The sequence below is a fragment of the Danio rerio genome, chromosome 4, assembly GCF_049306965.1.
Source record: "Danio rerio strain Tuebingen ecotype United States chromosome 4, GRCz12tu, whole genome shotgun sequence".
NCBI lineage: Eukaryota > Metazoa > Chordata > Actinopteri > Cypriniformes > Danionidae > Danio > Danio rerio.
The window spans coordinates 67,999,965-68,022,357 of NC_133179.1; the positions used below are offsets into that span (position 1 = coordinate 67,999,965).

At 42.2% G+C, this 22,393-nt stretch overlaps 1 protein-coding gene and 10 non-coding genes across 11 annotated transcripts in view; all 11 read left to right on the plus strand.

Moving 5' to 3' along the window:
• The window catches only part of LOC137491262 (tripartite motif-containing protein 16-like), a 496,597-nt gene that overhangs the window by 363,709 nt on the left and 110,495 nt on the right, over positions 1–22,393 (plus strand). The window lies entirely within an intron of this gene.
• Positions 721–827, plus strand: LOC137494763 (U6 spliceosomal RNA). Its single transcript, XR_011014709.1, has one exon. It is a non-coding gene; the product is annotated as a U6 spliceosomal RNA (small nuclear RNA).
• LOC137494593 (U6 spliceosomal RNA) lies at positions 1,251–1,357 on the plus strand. The gene has a single exon (XR_011014539.1). It is a non-coding gene; the product is annotated as a U6 spliceosomal RNA (small nuclear RNA).
• Positions 1,776–1,882, plus strand: LOC137494927 (U6 spliceosomal RNA). Its single transcript, XR_011014871.1, has one exon. It is a non-coding gene; the product is annotated as a U6 spliceosomal RNA (small nuclear RNA).
• Positions 2,306–2,412, plus strand: LOC137494901 (U6 spliceosomal RNA). Its single transcript, XR_011014845.1, has one exon. It is a non-coding gene; the product is annotated as a U6 spliceosomal RNA (small nuclear RNA).
• Positions 2,821–2,927, plus strand: LOC137495062 (U6 spliceosomal RNA). The gene has a single exon (XR_011015006.1). It is a non-coding gene; the product is annotated as a U6 spliceosomal RNA (small nuclear RNA).
• Positions 3,348–3,454, plus strand: LOC137495064 (U6 spliceosomal RNA). Its single transcript, XR_011015008.1, has one exon. It is a non-coding gene; the product is annotated as a U6 spliceosomal RNA (small nuclear RNA).
• Positions 9,067–9,137, plus strand: trnag-gcc (transfer RNA glycine (anticodon GCC)). Its single transcript has one exon. It is a non-coding gene; the product is annotated as a tRNA-Gly (tRNA).
• Positions 11,930–12,000, plus strand: trnag-gcc (transfer RNA glycine (anticodon GCC)). Its single transcript has one exon. It is a non-coding gene; the product is annotated as a tRNA-Gly (tRNA).
• trnag-gcc (transfer RNA glycine (anticodon GCC)) lies at positions 12,725–12,795 on the plus strand. Its single transcript has one exon. It is a non-coding gene; the product is annotated as a tRNA-Gly (tRNA).
• Positions 13,520–13,590, plus strand: trnag-gcc (transfer RNA glycine (anticodon GCC)). The gene has a single exon. It is a non-coding gene; the product is annotated as a tRNA-Gly (tRNA).

The window sequence follows — 22,393 nt, forward strand, 5'->3', positions numbered from 1 at the left end:
CTTTTTAACTTCCTCTATCCACTGCACCGCTTTATAAATCGCGCTTCCTGGAGGTCCCGCCCAGCGGCCAATCGGAGCGCACGTTCAGTGGAACTTTCTCAAAGAGCCAACGGCACGCTACATGACATGACCAAATTCGGAAGCACGCTTTGTGGAACTTTGCGTCGACCAATCCCGAGCCAGACGTCGGGCCAATCAGGAAGAAGGGAAAGTGGAACTGTGGAACGGGAAGGGAACCGAAGATTCTCCCGCAAGAGGCGCAAGGATGACACGCAAATCCGTGAAGCGCTCCATATTGCTGTTTTAGTGCGTGGGTAAAAGTACAGAAATGCAAAAAGACAAAAGGCTTTTCACGATTCCAAATGGTGCATGAGGATGGGTTTAGGAACTCGTGGGAGGTGCTGCTGGGTCAACTGGAAAGTCTACATGCATGGTGAAAACGAATGTGGGATGCTTTGATCGTTTGTTTTGTTGTGCTAATGCACTTCCAAAGCCCTTGCTTTACTGGGACTTTGCCATAGGCTATCCTGACACTCTAATTTCCCCCTGTCCATAAACTTGGTGACCTACTGCATCAATCAGTGTGCCTAGCACTGACAGGACCAAAGCTCTGTAGTGCACGGCATACAAGTGGGAACATGGCTCTTCGGGTCCCACCACCTTGAAGGAACATTGCTGGGACTCGAGGTGTACATATGCCCTGAGCCTGACTGCTGATCTGTGCTCGCTACGGTGGCACATATACTAAAATTGGATCGATACAGAGAAGATTAGCATGGCCCCTGCGAAAGGATGACACGCAAATCCGTGAAGCGCTCCATATTGCTGTTTTAGTGCGTGGGTAAAAGTACAGAAATGAAAAAAGACAAAATGCTTTTCACGATTCCAAATGGTGCATGAGGATGGGTTTAGCAAATCGTGGGAGGTGCTGCTGGGTCAACTGGAAAGTCTACATGCATGGTGAAAACGAATGTGGGATGCTTTGATCGTTTGCTTTGTTGTGCAACCAATGCACTTCCAAAGCCCTTGCTTTACTGGGACTTTGCCATAGGCTATCCTGACACTCTAATTTCCCCCTGTCCATAAACTTGGTGACCTACTGCATCAATCAGTGTGCCTAGCACTGACAGGGCCAAAGCTCTGTAGTGCACGGCATACAAGTGGGAACATGGCTCTCCGGGTCCCACCACCTTGGAGGAACATTGCTGGGACTCGAGGCGTACATATGCCCTGAGCCTGACTGCTGATCTGTGCTCGCTACGGTGGCACATATACTAAAATTGGATCGATACAGAGAAGATTAGCATGGCCCCTGCGAAAGGATGACACGCAAATCCGTGAAGCGCTCCATATTGCTTTTTTAGTGCGTGGGTAAAAGTACAGAAATGAAAAAAGACAAAAGGCTTTTCACGTTTCCAAATGGTGCATGAGGATGGGTTTAGCAAATCGTGGGAGGTGCTGCTGGGTCAACTGGAAAGTCTACATGCATGGTGAAAACGAATGTGGGATGCTTTGATCATTTGTTTTGTTGTGCTAATGCACTTCCAAAGCCCTTGCTTTAGTGGGATTGCCATAGGCTATCGTGACACTCTAATTTCCCCCCGTCCATAAACTTGGTGACCTACTGCATCAATCAGTGTGCCTAGCACTGACAGGGCCAAAGCTCTGTAGTGCACGGTATATAAGTGGGAACATGGCTCTTCGGGTCCCACCACCTTGAAGGAACATTGCTGGGACTCGAGACGTACATATGCCCTGAGCCTGACCACTGGTCTGTGCTCGCTACGGTGGCACATATACTAAAATTGGATCGATACAGAGAAGATAAGCATGGCCCCTGCGAAAGGATGACACGCAAATCCGTGAAGCGCTCCATATTGCTGTTTTAGTGCGTGGGTAAAAGTACAGAAATGAAAAAAGACAAAAGGCTTTTCACGATTCCAAATGGTGCATGAGGATGGGTTTCACAAATCGTGGGAGGTGCTGCTGGGTCAACTGGAAAGTCTACATGCATGGTGAAAACGAATGTGGGATGCTTTGATCGTTTGCTTTGTTGTGCAACCAATGCACTTCCAAAGCCCTTGCTTTACTAGGACTTTGCCATAGGCTATCCTGACACTCTAATTTCCCCCTGTCCATAAACTTGGTGACCTACTGCATCAATCAGTGTGCCTAGCACTGACAGGGCCAAAGCTCTGTAGTGCACGGCATACAAGTGGGAACATGGCTCTCCAGGTCCCACCACCTTGGAGGAACATTGCTGGGACTCGAGGCGTACATATGCCCTGAGCCTGACTGCTGATCTGTGCACGCTACGGTGGCACATATACTAAAATTGGATCGATACAGAGAAGATTAGCATGGCCCCTGCGAAAGGATGACACGCAAATCCGTGAAGCGCTCCATATTGCTTTTTTAGTGCGTGGGTAAAAGTACAGAAATGAAAAAAGACAAAAGGCTTTTCACGTTTCCAAATGGTGCATGACGATGGGTTTAGCAAATCGTGGGAGGTGCTGCTGGGTCAACTGGAAAGTCTACATGCATGGTGACAACGAATGTGGGATGCTTTGATCATTTGTTTTGTTGTGCTAATGCACTTCCAAAGCCCTTGCTTTAGTGGGATTGCCATAGGCTATCCTGACACTCTAATTTCCCCCCGTCCATAAACTTGGTGACCTACTGCATCAATCAGTGTGCCTAGCACTGACAGGGCCAAAGCTCTGTAGTGCACGGCATACAAGTGGGAACATGGCTCTCCAGGTCCCACCACCTTGGAGGAACATTGCTGGGACTCGAGGCGTACATATGCCCTGAGCCTGAGTGCTCACTACGGTGGCACATATACTAAAATTGGATTGATACAGAGAAGATTAGCATGGTCCCTGCGAAAGGATGACACGCAAATGCGTTAAGCGATCCATATTGCTGTTTTAGTGCGTGGGTAAAAGTACAGAAATGCAAAAAGACAAAAGGCTTTTCACGATTCCAAATGGTGCATGAGGATGGGTTTAGCAAATCGTGGGAGGTGCTGCTGGGTCAACTGGAAAGTCTACATGCATGGTGAAAACGAATGTGGGATGCTTTGATCGTTTGTTTTGTTGTGCTAATGCACTTCCAAAGCCCTTGCTTTAGTGGGACTTTGCCATAGGCTATCCTGACACTCTAATTTCCCCCTGTCCATAAACTTGGTGACCTACTGCATCAATCAGTGTGCCTAGCACTGACAGGGCCAAAGCTCTGTAGTGCACGGCATACAAGTGGGAACATGGCTCTCCGGTTCCCACCACCCTGGAGGAACATTGCTGGGACTCGAGGCGTACATATGCCCTGAGCCTGACCGCTGGTCTGTGCTCGCTACGGTGGCACATATACTAAAATAGGATCGATACAGAGACGATTAGCATGGCCCCTGCGAAAGGATGACACGCAAATCCGTGAAGCACTCCATTCTGCTTTTTTAGTGCGTGGGTAAAAGTACAGAAATGAAAAAAGACAAAAGGCTTTTCACGATTCCAAATGGTGCATGAGGATGGATTTAGCAAATCGTGGGAGGTGCTGCTGGGTCAACTGGAAAGTCTACATGCATGGTGAAAATGAATGTGGGATGCTCTGATCGTTTGTTTTGTTGTGCTAATGCACTTCCAAAGCCCTTGCTTTAGTGGGACTTTGCCATAGGCTATCCTGACACTCTAATTTCCCCCCGTCCATAAACTTGGTGACCTACTGCATCAATCAGTGTGCCTAGCACTGACAGGGCCAAAGCTCTGTAAAGCACGGGATACAAGTGGGAACATGGCTCTAGGATAGAAAGGAGAAAAGACAAAAGGTTTTTTACGATTCCAAATGGTGCATGAGCAGGGTTTTAGCTGTTGGGATAGTTTACAGTTTAACCCAAAGAATGACCAGTCTGATAGATGAAGAAGAGCTAGAGTCAGAGATTCAAATAAATAAATAAATCAAGTTTACCTAAGATAGTTTGCAGTTTCATCATCAGAAGCCAGCTTCAACACTCGCAATAAGTTCCTAGGCTGCTCTGCTTACAATCACCAATCAATGACAATTATACTCTGACATAATGTCATTTCCAACTGAACACTGTGATTATCAGTTTTCATGGAACAGGCAGATAGCAGCTCATAGCTGATATCTAATGAGAGAGAAAGAGAGTTTTGAGCAATCCAGAACTGTTAATGTATGTTTACTCAATTTAAACATACATTAAACATAACATTAACTTCAATAACATAATTTTATTGTAATCTTTTACTCAAGCCCGTCCTAAAACATATAAAACAGAGTTGACATGCTTTTTCAAAGTAATGCTGTTACAGTCAACCACAGTTTTAGATCTTTCAGGGGTTAACTGCATCCATCAAAGTATTATTTCAACCCCCATTTATGTTACTTATATATTACTAAAAATATTTAAATCCAACCATAAAGCTGCTTGTTTGCACAGACTTACATGGCACATTTTTTATACAGACATGTCTCTGTTACTTTTACAGCCAAAAGTCAAAAGTCATGGTGAGGGCTAAATCAAGATAACAGTGCACTCACACAGAATCTTATCTTCTAAGACAAAACATACGCTATTCTTTACTCCCATAATGTTACTGTCAGTTTCTGTGCTTAGTTTTTGGCTACTAGACACTCAATATTTAGATTTTAGCTTTTCATTGACAATTAATTGCCAAAGGCATTTTTTATCTTAAAATCGGTTCTAAAATCATTTTAAACCTAAGAGCTTAGCTGAGCCATTTACTGCATTCTGCTCTCATCTGTTTCTTTTTATATCAGAGTTTAACACCAAAAGCAACAAGAAATTGAGAATGAAATCTTACTAACAGCGCTTAGCTTTTGCTTGATTAATCTGCAAACCATGCCAAGATGTGGAAACTGTCCAGATCGGTCCAATCCAGTTAGGGTCATATTTTTTTCGGGATTGCTCCTGGTGCATCATTGATCAATCAACCTCGCCCTAATATTTCTAGGTTTCTTGTCTGACTTTTGTGGCCACTACTATCTAATGGATACCGATTAAGATGTTATTTAAGAATTTATTTATTTATTTAACTATTTCTTTCCCTAATAATCTGACCTACTCTATTCTTAGGATTCGGGCCCTTTTGTCTGTGAAACAGCAAGATAGCAGTGGTGGAACTAAATACAATCTCGGGTTAATTTAGTCCACTACTAAATAAAAACCAGTCCAAGTTTTATCCCCGAGAATGTCCTAAAAGCCTCTTACACACCCGTCACTGAGTACTTAACTCTGGGTGGAGGAGGTACACCCCTTAACTACTGTTATACTTATTACTATCGTTATAGGTGTACCGCAAAATGCACCAGCTCACAAGGGGATTCCACACAAAGCTACCACAAAATTTTGCCTTTCATTCACGTCTGAATGAGAACCCAACAGCTTTCCGTTACTACCCACTACTCCACAGACCATCCCTAGTCTATAATATTTTAAATCTTTCTACATTTCTTTTTGTTGATTGATCAATGGTGTCACCAGTAAACAAGTGCCACGCGTCCATCAAAACTGTAGGGATAGTATACAGTTTAACCCAAAGAATGACCAGTCAGGTATATAAAAAAGAGCCAGAGTCAGAGATTTAAATAAATAAATCAAGTTTACAGAAGATAGTTTGCAGTTTCATCAGCTGAAACCAGCTTCAACTCTCGCAATCAGTTCCTAGGCTGCTCTGCTTACAATCACCAATCAATAACAATTATACTCTCACATAACGTCATTAACTGCGTCATACATATAGGTGGTATAGCCTGATTGGTTAAAACACAGATAGACTAGGTGAATTTCCACGTGGGGTTTGTGCGTATATTCTGAACAATATCTTAAAGGTGCAGTAGGTGATCTGCCAAATTGCTAACCGCTTAGCATATTATCTTTGGACGGCGGCGAGGGACTGTGATTTAAAGCCACACCCCCTGAAATCGCGAACGCGCGCACCGCGTCACAACAGCAGACAGACAACCCCACTAGTTCATGTCATTTGCCAGTTAGTGCCAGCGCCATGCAGGAATTACATTTATTACTTAACCACACTTACATGCTATTTCAGAGTGAATATTCAGTGTAGCGATAAACAGTATAGGAAGGCTATCATTGTTCAAAAATGACCAAAGTTAATATAAAAGCAATTTCAGCTCAATAAAGCAGGTTAGGCTGAATAGCACTATTTACTGATGTTTTGTTGTTAAACTAAATATAAATCTGTCTATAAATCATTATCGATGCTGTAAAATGACCTTATGAAACTGAAAATAATCACATCAATCTTTCACCGGGAGATTTTAGTGGCTGAACAAAACGTCTGTGCATATAAGTCATTCATAACACAACACAATCTAACATCAGCTTAGCCTGACTACAATAGTTTTAAAACAGAACATTACCTCTCTAATAGTAATACTTCAACCATGGTGTTGTCCTTCCTCCAGCGTGCTAAAGTAACTCCAATATTGATTCAGGTTTTTAAAAGTTTCAATTCAGTATTTGATTTCTCCCGGTCCGTCTCGTGAGCTGGAACTTATGCAGACGGGCTTATGCAGACGGCCACACGCTAATGGCGTATCTGCGTGAACAGATGCGCAGAAGTCCGAATCTACATTTGCTGACAGACAGCCTGACCTGCTTATCGGAATTATGGGAGATTATAGTCCGACTCTATTTAATTGGATGAACATTTTTTTAGGTTTATGCTTTACCCAGGATAAAAAAATACATATAAACACATTTAGATAATTTACTGTAATCATTACTATTGGACTATGAAGAGACTTTCAACCAGAACAAAAATTGTTTCTGAAGATAATCACCTGCTGCACCTTTAAGCATAAATGTCAGACATCCCTTAGACTGATTGAAGCTGACTACAGACCTGTGAAACGGATCAACACACACACACCTAAAGTGTAATCTGTTTCTTATTCAAGGCTGAGTGTACTCTCAGCCATCTTTATCAAAACTGGTTAAAAATTTGTATAATCTACATTCAGGCAGTTATAATCTTACTATACAAAGTCTATCTTGAATAAAAAGTAGAATCACTTTAAAATAATTAACCGTAAAAACAGCAAAATCACTTTAGACATTTTAGATAGTATTAACTCATAGAAATAACAATAGAGACATTTGATTCCAGTCCTCAGCCCTCAGATCCACTTAAGGTCTCTGTGACCTCTGACCTAGTTTGGTGGCTTCTGAAAAAAGTTATAAAGAGACAGGCAAATGCACTGAACATTCTTATATTAAGCAATGTGTTAACTTATTCATTAATTAAAATCATTTCACAGTAAATACTCATTCCAATGATGATATAATTATATTTAATAAAAAAAAATCATAAGTAACAAGATGATGAAAAAAGGATAAACGTTGGTCCATGATGAGACAGATTGGAAAGCAGAAATCCGAATCCTTCAGCAGGAGAACATGTGTTTCAGGATTGGAGGCTCAGTGGTAGAATTCTCCCCTGCCAGGCGGGAAACCCAGGTCCGATTCCCGGCCAATGCAGTTGCTCGTTTGTGTTGCTACTCTTCCAGCTGCAAGTAACAGCCTTGTGGCAGCCACACAACACAAAGGCAAGAAACAACATTGGTCAGTATTGGTGGTTCAGTGGTAGAATTCTCGCCTGCCATGCAGGAGATCCGAGTCTGATTCCCGACCAATGCAATTCTTGTTTTGTGTTGCTACTGTTCCAGCTGGAAGGCTAACAGCCTTGCAGCTATCACACCCCACTAGGGCAGTAGCATAACCATATCAACATTGGTGGTTTTGGTAGAAATCTTGCCTGCCATGTGGGAAACCTGGGTTCGATTCCCTGCTAATGCAATTGCTGTTTTGTGTGGCTCCTCTTCCAGCTCTGGTTGAAGGCCTTTAAGCACTCACACAACACAAAGGCAAGGAAGAACATGGGTCAGCATTAGTGGTTCAGTGGTAGAATTCTTGCCTGCCTTGCGGGCGACCCGAGGCCGATTTCTGTCCAATGCAATTCCTCTCTTGTGTTGCTACTCTTCCAGCTCTTGGTAACAGCCTTGCAGCAATCACACCCCGTTAGGGCAGCACCATAAGCATATCAGCATTGGTGGTTCAGTGGTAGAATTCTCACCTGCCATGCCGGAGACCCGTGTCCGATTCCCAGCCAATGCAATTCCTTTTTTGTGTTGCTACTCTTCCAGCTCTGGGTAACAGCCTTGCAGCAATCACACCCCACTAGGGCTGCAGTACAAGCATATCAGCATTGGTGGTTCAGTGGTAGAATTCTCGCCTGCCACGAGGGAGACCTGGGTCCGATTCCCGGCCAATGCAAGTGCTGTTTTGTGTTGCTACTCTTCCAGCTTTGGGTAACAGCCTTGCATCAATCACACCCCACTAGGGCTGCAGAATAAGCATATCAGCAATGGTGGTTCAGTGGTAGATTTGTTGCCTCCCTTGTGAAAGACCCTGGTCAGATTCCCGTCCATTACAGTTCCTATTTTGTGTTGCTACTCTTCCAGCTCTGGGTAACAGCCTTGCAGCAATCACAACCCACTAGGGCTGCAACATAAGCATATCAGCATTGCTGGTTCAGTGGTAGAAATCTCGCCTGCCACGCGGGAGACCTTGAGTCGATTCCTGGCTAATACAAATGCATTTTTGTGTGGCTCCTTTTTCAGCTCTGGTTGACGGCCTTTTAGCACTCACACAACATAAAGGCAAAGAAACAACATGGGTCAGCATTGGTCGTTCAGTGGTAGAATTCTTGCCTGCCACGCGGGAGACCCAGGTCCGTTTCCCGGCCAATGCACCTTCTGATTTTGGTTGCTACTCTTCCAGCACTGGGTAACAGGCTTGCAGCAATCACAACCCACTAGGGCTGCAGTAAAACCATATCAGCATTGGTGGATTAGTTGTAGAATTCTCACCTGCCACGCGGTAGACCTTGAGTCGCTTCCTGGCTAATACAAATTCAGTTTTGTGTGGCTCCTTTTTCAACTCTGGTTGACGGCCTTTTAGCACTCACACAACACAAAGGCAAGGAGGAACATGGGTCAGCATTGGTGGTTCAGTGGTAGAATTCTCGCCTGCCACGCGGGAGACCCGGGTCCGAATCCCGGCCAATGCAATTCCTGTTTTGTGTTGCTACTCTTCCATCTCTGGGTAGCAGCCTTGCAGCAATCACAACCCACTAGGGCTGCAGTATAAGCATATCAGCATTGCTGGTTCAGTGGTAGAAATCTCGCCTGCCACGTGGGAGACCTTGAGTCGATTCCTGGCTAATAACAATGCAGTTTTGTGTGGCTCCTTTTTCAGCTCTGGTTGATGGCCTTTTAGCACTCACACAACACAAAGGCAAGGAAGAACATGGGTCAGCATTGGTGGTTCAGTGGTGGAAACCTTGCCTGCCACGCGCGAGACCCGGGTCCAATTCCCAGCCAATGCATTTCCTGTTTTGTGTTGCTACTCTTCCAGCTCTGGGTAACACCCTTGCAGCAGTCACACCCCACTAGGGCTGTACCATAAGCATATCAGCATTGGTGGTTCAGTGGTAGAATTCTCACCTGCCACGCAGGAGACCTGGGTCCGATTACTGGTCAATGCAATTCTTGTTTTGTGTTGCTACTCTTCCAGCTCTGAGTATCAGCCTTGCAGCAATCACACCCCACTAGGGCTGCAGTAAAAGCTTATCAGCATTGGTGGTTCAGTGGTAGATTTCTTGCCTGCCACACAGAAGACCCTGGTTCGATTCCCATCCATTACAATTCCTGTTTTGTGTAGCTACTCTTCCAGCTCTGGGTAACAGCCTTGCATCAATCGCACCCCACTAGGGCTGCAAAATAAGCATTTCAGCATTGGTGGTTCAGTGGTAGAATTCTCGCCTGAGACGAGGGAGACCCGGGTCCGATTCCCAGCCAGTGCAGTTTGTGTTTTGTATTACTACTCTTCCAGCTCTGGGTAACAGCCTTGCAGCAATCACACCCCACTAGGGGCGCAATAAAGCATATCAGTATTGGTGGTTCAGTGGTAGAATTCTCGCCTGCTACGCGGGAGACCTTGAGTCGATTCCCGACTAATACAAGCGCGGTTTTGTGTGGCTCCTGTTTCAGCTCTGGTTGACGTCTTTTTAGCCCTCACACAACACAAAGGCAGGGAAGAACATGGGTCAGCATTGGTGGCTCAGTGGTAGAGTTCTCGCCTGCCACGCGGGAGACCCAAGTCCGATTCCCGGCCAATGAAAATCTTGTTTTGTGTTGCTACTCTTCCAGCTCTGGATATCAGCCTTGCAGCAATCACACCCCACTAGGGCTGTAGTAAAACCATATCAGCATTGGTGGTTCAGTGGTAAAATTCTCACCTGCCACGCGGTGGGCCTAGAGTCGATTCCTGGCTAATACAAGTGCGTTTTTTTGTGGCTCCTTTTTCAGCTCTGTTTGACGGCCTTTTAGCACTCACACACTACAAAGGCAAAAAACTATATCGGTAGGCATTGATGGCTCAGTGGCAGAATCCTCGCCTGCCACAGAGTAGACCTAGAGTCAATTCACAGCTAATACAAGTGTGGTTTTGTGTGGCTCCTTTTTCAGCTCTGGTTGACGGCCTTTAAGTACTCACACAACACAAAGCCAAAAAAACAACTTCGGTCAGCATAGGTGGTTCAGTGGTAGAATTCTCACCTGCCGCGTGGGAGACCTGGGTCTTATTCCCGGCCAATGCAATTCCTGTTTTGTGTAGCTACTCTTCCAGCTCTGGTTGACAGCCTTTTAGCACTCACACAACAAAAAGGCAAAACACAACATCGGTCAGCATTGGTGGTTCAGTGGAAGAATTCTTGCCTGCCACGCGGGAGACCCGGGTCCGATTCCTGGCCAATGCATTTCCTGTTTTGTGTTGCTACTCTTCCAGCTCTGGGTAACAGCCTTGCAGCAATCACACCCCAATAGGGATCCAGTATAAGCATATCAGCATTGGTGGTTCAGTGGTAGAATTCTCACCTGCCATGCGGGAGACCCAGGTCCGATTCCCGGCCAATGCAAGTGTGGTTTTGTGTTGCTACTCTTCCAGCTCTGGAAAAACAGCCTTGCATCAATCACACCCCACTAGGGCTGCAGAATAACCATATCAGCGTTGGTGGTTCAGTGGTAGATTTCTCGCCTGCCACGCGGAAGACCCTGGTCCGATTCCCGTCCATTCCAATTCCTGTTTTGTGTTGTTACTCTTCCAGCTCTGGGTAACAGCCTTCCAGCAATCACAACCCACTAGAGCTGCAGAATAAGCATATCAGCATTGGTGGTTCAGTGGTAGAATTCTTGCTTGCCACGCAGGAGACCCAGGTCTGTTTCCCGGCCAATGCACCTTCTGATTTTGGTTGCTACTCTTCCAGCACTGGGTAACAGCCTTGCAGCAATCACAGCCCACTAGGGCTGCAGTAAAACCATATCAGCATTGGTGGTTTAGTTGTAGAATTCTCGCCTGCCACGGGGTAGACCTTGAGTTGCTTCCTGGCTAATACAAGTGCAGTTTTGTGTGGCTCCTTTTTCAGCTCTGGTTGACGGCCTTTTAGCACTCACACAACACAAAGGTAAGGAAGAAGATGGGTCAGCATTGGTGGTTCAGTGGTAGAATTCTCGCCTGCTACGCGGGAGACCCGGGTCCGATTCCCTGCCAATGCAATTCCTGTTTTGTGTTGCTACTCTTCCAGCTCTGGGTAACAGCCTTGCATCAATCACACCCCACTAGGGCTGTAGTATAAGCATGTTAGCATTGTTGGTTCAGTGGTAGATTATTTGCCTGCCACACAGAAGACCATGGTCCGATTCCTGTCCATTACAATTCCTGTTTTGTGTAGCTACTCTTCCAGCTCTGGGTAACAGCCTTGCAGTAATCACACCCCACTAGGGCGGCAATATGAGCATATCAGCATTGGTGGTTCAGTGGTAGAATTCTCGCCTGCCACGCGGGAGACCCGGGTCTGATTCCCGGCCAATGCAAGTGCTGTTTTGTGTTGCTACTCTTTCAGCTTTGGGTAACAGCCTTGCATCAATCACACCCCACTAGGGCTGCAGAATAACCATATCAGCGTTGGTGGTTCAGTGGTAGATTTCTCGCCTCCCCTGTGAAAGACCCTGGTCAGATTCCCGTCCATTCCAATTCCTATTTTGTGTTGCTACTCTTCCAGCTCTGGTTGACGGCCTTTTAGCGCTCACACAACAAAAAGGCAAAACACAACATCAGTCAGCATTGGTGGTTCAGTGGAAGAATTCTCGCCTGCCACGCGGGAGACCCGGGTCCGATTCCTGGCCAATGCATTTCCTGTTTTGTGTTGCTACTCTTCCAGCTCTGGGTAACAGCCTTGCAGCAATCACACCCCAATAGGGATCCATTATAAGCATATCAGCATTGGTGGTTTAATGGTAGAATTCTCACCTGCCATGCGGGAGACCCAGGTCCGATTCCCGGCCAATGCAAGTGTGGTTTTGTGTTGTTACTCTTCCAGCTCTGGGTAACAGCCTTGCAGCAATCACAACCCACTAGGGCTGCAGAATAAGCATATCAGCATTGGTGGTTCAGTGGTAGAATGCTCGCCTGCCACGTAGGAGACCTAGAGTCGATTCCCGGCTAAAACATGTGCAGTTTTGTGTGGCTCCTTTTTCAGCTCTGGTTGACGGCCTTTTAGCACTCACACAACACAAAGGCAAGGGAGAACATGGGTCAGCATTGGTGGTTCAGTGGTAGAATTCTCGCCTGCCACGCGGGAGACCCGGGTCCGATTCCCGGCCAATGCAATTCCTGTTTTGTGTTGCTACTCTTCCAGCTCTGGGTAACAGCCTTGCATCAATCACACCACACTAGGGCTGTAGTATAAGCAAGTCAGCTTTGTTGGTTCAGTGGTAGATTGCTTGCCTGCCACACAGAAGACCATGGTCCGATTCCCGTCCATTACAATTCCTGTTTTGTGTAGCTACTCTTCCAGCTCTGGGTAACAGCCTTGCAGTAATCACACCCTACTAGGGCTGCAGTGTAAGCATATCAGCATTGGTGGTTCAGTGGTAGAATTCTCACCTGCCACGCGGGAGACCCGGGTCCGATTCCTGGCCAATGCAAGTGCTGTTTTGTGTTGCTACTCTTCCATTTCTGGGTAACAGCCTTGCAGCAATCACAACCCACTAGGGCTGGAGTATAAGCATATCATCATTGCTGGTTCAGTGGTAGAAATCTCGCCTGCAACGCGGGAGACCTTGAGTCGATTCCTGGCTAATACAAATGCAGTTTTGTGTGGCTCCTTTTTCAGCTCTGGTTGACGGCCCTTTAGCACTCACACAATACAAAGGCAAGGAACAACATAGGTCAGCATTGGTGGTTCAGTGGTAGGAACCTTGCCTGCTACACGCGAGACCCGGGTCCAATTCCCACCCAATGCTTTTCCTGTTTTGTGTTGCTACTCTTCCAGCTCTGGGTAACAGCCTTGCAGCAATCACACCCCACTAGGGCTGCAGGAAAAGCTTATCAGCATTGGTGGTTCAGTGGTAGAATTCTTGCCTGCCACGCGGGAGACCCGGGTCCGATTCCCGGTCAATGCAATTCCTGTTTTGTGTTGCTACTCTTCCAGCTCTGGGTATCAGCCTTGCAGCAGTCACACCCCACTAGGGCTGCAGCTTAAACATATCAGCATTGGTTGTTCAGTGGTTGATTTCTCACCCTGCCACGCGGAAGACCGTAGTCCGATTCTCGTCCATTACAAATCCTGTTTTGTGTTGCTACTCTTCCAGCTCTGGGTAACAGCGTTGCAGCAATCACACTCCACACAGCAACACCAACTGAACCGAGGCTTGAACCAGCGACCTTCTTGCTGTGAGGCGACAGCACTACCTACTGCGCCACTGCTTCGCCCAGCATAAAAATGTGAATACATAAATCACAATTTAAATGGACAAATAAATAGATATGTTTAAATTGTGTTTTTAACCCCCTGGGGTCGAAGACAGCGTATACGCGTTCTGACAAGTTTTTACCTCATTGAGCTGAAATGAACCTAAATTACACTTTCAGTTTTGATCGTACATATAAGATCAATACATCAATCGAATCTGTTAGGTGTCTTCTTTTTAAAAGTGTACACTCACAACAAAAACAAATGTGTGTGCTTTTGCAAATCTAGGATAATAAACAGTGTAGGCATTCTGTCTTTTCTCTCTCCGTGAACTGTTTTTAGAAACGTGTCAGCAAAATGCGCTGAAACTCCGCGAAAACAATACACCCAGACACGAGACACATATCTTTATAAAGCTTGAAGTGTCTACTTTTAAACGCAGCTATGCATGTTGAAAACAAATATTGTTTGATAAAGTAATCAGTATGAAAGCAACGCTATGTCTAGCTTCTCAGTCTGAGCTCATTAGAGTTAATGTGACCACGCCCACGAAGCTTTGACATTACAAACAGCCTGCATGAGGAGCGCGCAACAGTAGACTGTGTCAGGAAAAACACGTCATTAAAATGAACTAAAACTCAGCAAATACTCGACAAAGAAACATGTGAGATGTTTCTAAAGAAAGCTTGATATGTCTACTTTTGCATTAACCAATATAAGTCGAAAACAAATAATCTTTCAAGTAATTCGTATAAAAGTAAGGGCAGGTACTGATTCTCCTGTCGCCTCATTACAGCGAACGTGATCCCGCCCGCAGTGAAGGCGCATTTCATATGGAAATGAACTGAGGTGAGCCAGCCAGGTGATGATGTAAACGCTCCCCGAGACATGGCATCAAACGACAAGCTTTATTATAGTTACTTATTTTGTTTGAACGATGGCATGCTACACGGGTGAAGAAGCACAATATAAAAATAATATAAAAATAAAAATATATAAATAAACTTATTTTTTCTCAGATTCTTTCTTGAAACTCTTAGTCACATACCTGTCTGATGGCTCATTATGCAGGTCTTTGTCTTCTCTGGTGTGACTCACTGCATAGTAATGATAGTTCACGCCTTCTCGCATAAACTATTTTCACACAAAAAGTGACTTAGAAATTTTAATTCATAGAATTGTTTTTTTGTGAGTAAGTGAACAAGATGATTCTCACATCATTTTGAAGCAAAAACACTAGACTACCAGATCCAGTTCTCAAAAGTCTTGTGCACAAATGTTCTCTGTGTGTTTCACGGCCTTGTTTCAGGGATTTCAAAATTTTAGTTTTTCACTAAACACGCATAAACATTTCTTTCTCAAAAACACAAACACATACAAACATGCTGCTTAGGTATTATTGTAAACCAACTTGTGCCGTTTACAGTGTTATCACACATTAGCCATTAAAATGTTTTTAAGATACTGAAAACAACACAAATGTCAGTGCATGTCAAAACTTCTCCAGAGCCCCAAAACACCCTCAGACCCCAGATGGTTAAAAGTCATTTAATTAGGCAATAAAACAATGCATTACAAAAACATTTTAAATGTATAAATAAATAGACACTTTTATTACTGTATTTTTATTTAATTCATGTTTTAAAGGCTGATTAATCAAACAGTAAAAAATTGTATTAATAAATCACAAAACACATTTTAAACAGCTTTTTAAATAAGCATTTGGCAAATGCTTTTCTCCCTATTTGCCGCTTGGTTTTCTTTTTCTTTTGCCACATGCTTTTCTCAAATTAAAAATAAATCAAGTTAAAAATGGCTCTGCTGTAATGAGCTATTGTTTTCCTCTGTTAGAAAAAAAGACAGTTAACAGTTTTATCTAGATTAAATGATTGTTGGTGATAAAGATTTTCTTGAAGATATAGAACAAAATGAACTTCGTATTTTGCCATCAGAGTTGGATGACTACTATACAGAGAAAGCTAAAGGAGCTTTACGATCTAGAGTGAAATGGATAGAGGAGGGGGAGAAAAATTCTTCATATATTTTTTTAAATTTAGTAAAGCATAGGCAAGCTTCAAAAACTATTAATAAACGTAGCATAGATAACGATGTAAGTGAAGAGAAAACTTTGATTGATGATCACATCTATTCATGTTAATATATGAATCAAAATTTAATGAGAGTGATTGTGACTTTTTCTTTTCCTTTTTAAAAGATAAAGTTTTTATTATAGATGACAGCTTCCGTGAAATAATGGAATCTGACATTGTTATCTCTGAACTTGATGTTGCTATTTCTAAAATGTCCAATTGAAAATCCAGGCATATACGGAATTACAGTTGAGTTTTATAAACATATTTGGCCAGAGATGAGATTTTTAGCGTTTGAAGCACTTAAGAAAAGTAAAGACAAAGCAGAACTATCGACTTCTATGAAGCAGATTTTAATAATTTTAGTTCCAGAGCCAAGCAAAGACAAATTATTTTTAAATAATTGGAGACCCATAACTCTTTTGTCCAATGATTTTAAATTGCTCTCTCATGTATTTGCCAATAGACTCAAAAAAAGGTATAGGCGAGATAATTAATGAAACACAATCAGCTTTTATTGTATTAAATTTATTTTTTATTGTATTATCTTTTATTTTTAATGTATTAAAGGGAGAATTATTCAGAATGATACTTGATATGCTCGATTATTTAATTCCTCAGACAAGTTTATTTCTATTTCTAGACTTTTTCAAGGCATTTGATACCCTTGAGCATCCTTTTTTGTCTTTAGAAAGTCTTTAGAAACTTTTGGGTTTGGTCCGAGCTTTTGTAGGGTAATTTCCATGTTCTATACTGATATATTCAGTAGTAAATCCCTGAATTCAGGATCATCTCCTAGAGTTTACATCAAAAGATTAATCCATCAAGGATGTCCCATCTCACCTTTACTTTTTAATATAGCTGTTGAACTTATGTCATTATATTAAATCAGAGTACACTTTACACTGTTAAAAATTGTCCCGTTAAAAAACAGTAAAATACTGGCAGCTGCAGTTGCCAGCAATGTACTGTTATTTACAGTATGTTGCTGTAAAAATACATGGACTACATTGATTTACACAATACTCAAGTGAACTCATTTTGCTCACTGAAAGCAACTGCCTCAACTTGGTCAACTGCTGAATGAGTTTATGAAGTAATGTGCTATATATGCTCAGAAGCATACTTATAATGATAACTTGTTTTAGTTAATTAGAAAAGTTCGGTTTAACTCTAATGTCTTATTTTTCACAACAGCACACATACATGTAAATCTGGAATCACCAGAGAGATTCTGACTGCATCAGCAACTAAACAGCCGCTATATTTAAATAGAGAAACATGCAGAATAACATCAGCAGTTCATTGTTCATCTTTAACTCATACACTGGCTCTACTCTCCTCCACAACGGTGACAGACAGAAGAAATTTGCTTCAGGTTTTACAGTAAAATACTGTTTTTTCCTTGATTTAACGGTAATCTACTGGCAGCTGTGGTTGCCAGCAATATACTGTTTTTTTACAGTCTACTTCCGTTGTGTAAATTAACAGTATATTACTGTTAAAATACATTTTTACACTGTGTTTTTACCTCTCACACCTTTAACCCTTTAAACCCCAGAGCATATACTTCAATTTTAATTGAAGTGTCCATACTACTGAGTGTTCAAGAAACATGTAGCAAAGCTGAAGTAAATTCATTAATTAACTGACTAATTAAATGATAATTGAGGATTAACAATGAACAAATGAAGAAATACTAAAGGGAAAAAACAAGAACAGAACATACAAAACTTTAGTCACAGCTTTATAATGAAATAACCTGAAGAACAACAAATGATTAAATCATTTAAATGATCAGCGGATGATTAAACAACTTTACAAACATCATCACCAGCTACACTTATTACTTAATACATGTATTTTTGTATAACATCTACTAAAGTTCTTCTTAACAAAAAGTTAAAGTTTTACGTCACCATCATGGAGAACAGAGTTTGCTTTAGTTGGGCTCTTAGCCCTGTCATTTTTAACATTTATATATCTTGGCTGCTGCAATTGTTAAGAACTTTGTTTGAAAAGCTCCTTTGTTGTGGCAAGCCAGCCAAAAACCTAAAAAAGATCTGGTGATGCTCATGTTGCTATTAAATGGCAGAGTCTGTTCTCATTTAGTATTATAAAATTTACTGCTCCTGTTCAATGTTAAATCTATTGTTTTACATTATATGTCTATATATGGCAATGATTTCTGGAAGTTTTTAAGAATATCTTGGACAATAACACTGCTCTATGGTGTAAATCGCACTCAAAGAGACATCAATAATCAGCATATGAACCTCAATAATGGTGACAACTAACAAAATTAACAGTTTAACTGTTCAGTTTAACGCAACCGAAAGTCTAAACATAAACAACAGCAGAATCAAACACAAATAAAGAAAACTGTTAGACCATTATACAACATTTGTTTATACCGCAATGCATGCTGGGATATTTGTACCGTGCCACTCCCAGCATGCATTGCAGCATGAAACATTTGAGATGTTACCATTGTTGAGATACAAGGTCAGATTCATCAGGTCTGAGTGTGTATTTGTCATAACTGAACTGTTTTTATATGTTATTTCTTAACTGTTAAGTAATTGCAGAGGTATCTTTTCTGTTTCCACTTCTCATTATTTAAATCAATAGCTGCAACTAAGCATAAAATCTATTGCATGAGACCCTTCTTCCAGATTTATAACAAAAACACTTATCAGAACTAATTTCAGATAAATAGATTTCTCTATTTAATGACTTTCCAACTTGATTGCTATAATACAAGCATTTTGTTAACTCTTTATTATAGTAATTGGAGAGTCTGAATTAATAAGTTCAAGGGTGAAGAGCCCAACTAAACCAGCCCCTCACTCCATTACGGTGACACAAAAAACACCTTAATTTCTGTTGGATCTCAATGAGAATAGTATGGAAGTCAAATCAGTCAGTAATAAGTGTGTGTCTGCTGTTGTTTGTGGAGTTGTTTAATGATCCTCTGCTGAGACTGAAGCTGTTTTATTTGATTTGATTTTATTTAATGTTGTAACTCAAGTCACTGTTTGTATTTCTTGTTTATTTTCTTCAGTAATTGTAATTATTAACAGCAGGTGTTCATCAGTGTCTGAGTTCACTCATTAGTGTTCATTAACTGTCAGGTGAACTATATTAGTTAACTAGTGTATGAAATAGTGAACAAGGACACAAAGTGTGATTTCAAACACAGACTTCAAAACATCGAATCTGAACTCTGTTAGCTCACAGTTTTCTGCAGTTGGTTACTTTCTCGAAAACAAAAATGTTACCCAGAATGCACTGTTTTTAACAGAATATTACTGTTTTAGTTAAAAAAACATTATTTTACCGTAGAATCTGACCGTTTTTTTAACAGCAATTTTTTACAGTGTACATTGATTTACATAATACTCAAGTGAACTCATTTTGCTCACTGAAAGCAACTGCTGAATGAGTTTATGAAGTAATGTGCTATATATGCTTAGAAGCATACTTATAATGATAACTTTTTTTAGTTAATTAGAAAAGTTCGGTTTAACTCTAATGTCTTATTTTTCACAACAGCACACATACATGTAAATCTGGAATCACCAGAGAGATTCTGACTGCATCAGCAACTAAACAGCCGCTATCTTTAAATAGAGAAACATGCAGAATAACATCAGCAGTTCATTGTTCATCTTTAACTCATACACTGGCTCTACTCTCCTCCACAACGGTGACGGACAGAATAAATTAGCTTTAGGTTTTACAGTAAAATACTGTTTTTTCCTTGATTTAACGGTAATCTACTGACAGCTGTGGTTGCCAGCAATCTACTGTTTTTTTACAGTCTATTTCCGTAGTGTAAATTAACAGTATATTACTGTTAAGAGAAGTTTTTAAACTAATTTCGAGAGGAGCACGTGATATAATTGACAGCAGCTGGCCACCTATCTACACTCATTAGTTAGCCAATCAGATCTATCCTAACCCACTATAAGTAGCCTAGCTAGACATTACTCCCTTATCTTCGTTTTCCGAAGAAACAAACGACAGGTCCGCTCTAGCTCCTCCAAAAGTTACTCACGGACAAAACGGATCCTCCACATCTCCTACTATTCTTCAACTACAATACCACATCACCTTTACTACCATCGTCAGCAACTACAAAAAATGACAAAAACAACAACAACAGCGACGGCGGCGGAGATCACAACAGCATCAGCGCAGCTACATACAAGAAAGAAAGCTCTGCGCTCCATGAAACACCAGCCCCGTCTTAACAACAACCAGCCCAGCATGAAAGTCAGCTCGAGACCGAGGCTCCAACAAGAGGCCGTAGCTCCGCTACGTACCTTCTCCAGCATCATCATGCGTCTCTCATATCCAACGACTGTCACTGAACTCCTCCAAACTCCTAGACGCCGGGACCACAATTCAAAGCCGCTGCATTAAACTCAAAACACTTGCGAATCCACGTCTTCACCGCCTCCCCCAGGACATAACACGCTCCTGCCACACCCCCTATCCTAAACAGACATTAAACCCGCAATCTCTCCGCCTCCCCGGAGAATCAAGGACAGGATTAAAAAGCAATATTGGATTGGACATATTGCAGCAATCATAATTCTAAACACGGATAAAACCAATCTCCCAGACAATAAAGCAATTCTTGGGAATTCCACCTCACCTCTTCCAGCCTGCAGCTCCCGATTCCAGTGCACACTCCAGTCCTCCTCTTTCAGCGATTCCTTACCACCTACGGGCTACGCACCCCGCCCCTCTACCTTGCGTATCATTGCTTTTCCCCTCTCATTTTTACAAGCTCGCAGCTACTGCGGCGGTGCATACGCCGTCAGCCAAGTGCTAAGCCTAGTAAAAACAGAAATTACTTGTCGACTTTTGTCAATATGTTTATGCTTTTACTGAATTACGTTTGTAACTGACCTAATTTTCTGAATTTCTCATTCCAGGTTTCGTCTACTGGATCACAGCCGATCTCGGCACTCTCTTCCCACAACCTCACTAGCCGTCCACCAACACTAAACCAGAAATCACAGAGCAATTCCCTGTTAAGCACATCCATACCAGCCCTACTGAAATGGGCATTAGAACTTTTCTAAAAACGTCTAATAACGGCTCTTTCATCTCCTCATAATTCTGCCCTTTTCAGCTTTAACAGCATGATTCTGCCTGATGAATATGTTTAAATTATCACGTTATAAATCAAGCAATCTCTCTAATCTAGACGGCTGCAACGCTCGGTTGCAATCAACATTACACCTGCCACCCGATTTCTGGCATTAATCAGAGGTCACAATTATATTTCGTAGTCCGTTTAACATTCGGATGCAGAAGTAGCCCACACATTTATGCCTTAAAAACGATCCGCTGGATTTTGCCAATAACTACGGCGTTTGCTCGTAATTCATCTACAAGTTTCCCGTTTCCCTCTCCTTAATATCCTCCAGCTAAACTAGTGACCGGTTTTCTAATATTTGCATTCTCATTGCGGAAGAACCTCCGGCTTAAGCACTTCTATAGAATTCTTAAGCATCAATTTGGAGTGATAGAATTTCAAGCATTAATAAGCTACTTGAATATATCGACAAATTAGTCCCCTTTTATATTCTGGAAGAAATATCACGCTAAGCATAAACTGCTCTCCATCTTAGAACATCAAACACACATGCGCATTATCACGCAGGGATGCCTTTTCGTCAGTCACCTACTTCATGTCGCAGCAGCAATCTCCGGAATAGAAGAGAAATGATCTAAATCCGATTTTGGCCGTAACAAACTCTGCCTGAAGGGCGTCGCGCACCAGAGGCGCGGTGACGCGGCGCGCTTACGACAGAGAATAGTAGATTAATGCACACCAGACTCACGCATTCATACTTTATCAAATAAACTAATCAATTATACAAATAGAGCTCCGCGGCGCGGCAGAAAACGAAGTGTCATGAATTGTGGCTGGGCACTACGGACAGCCGCATTGACTTCCTTAGTATTTATTCCTGTGAAAGTCAATGGTTACAGGTTTTCAGCTTTCTTCAAAATGTTGTCTTTAGCTTTTAACACGGGAGTCACCAACCTCTGAAACTAAGAGCTACTTTTCGGGCACCGATTAACGTGGAGGGCAACCAGTTTGATAAGCACTTCTCAAATAACAAATTGCTCAATTTACTTATAATTATAATTTAAGTTTTTGGTAATAATTAATAATATTCATCCAGGTGAAGTCACTGATCATGTTATGATTCTCTCAAAGTTACCAACAATGATTTAACAGGGTAGGAAATACCCTGTAATTAATATATCAATGTGCAACACTATTTTATTTATCTTTGCAAATATTTACATTTTTAAATGATTACTTCTATATTAGAGAAAGCTTACTTGTAAGTGGCGTTATGGTGAGCTATTTTAGAACAGGCCTGTGAGCAACAC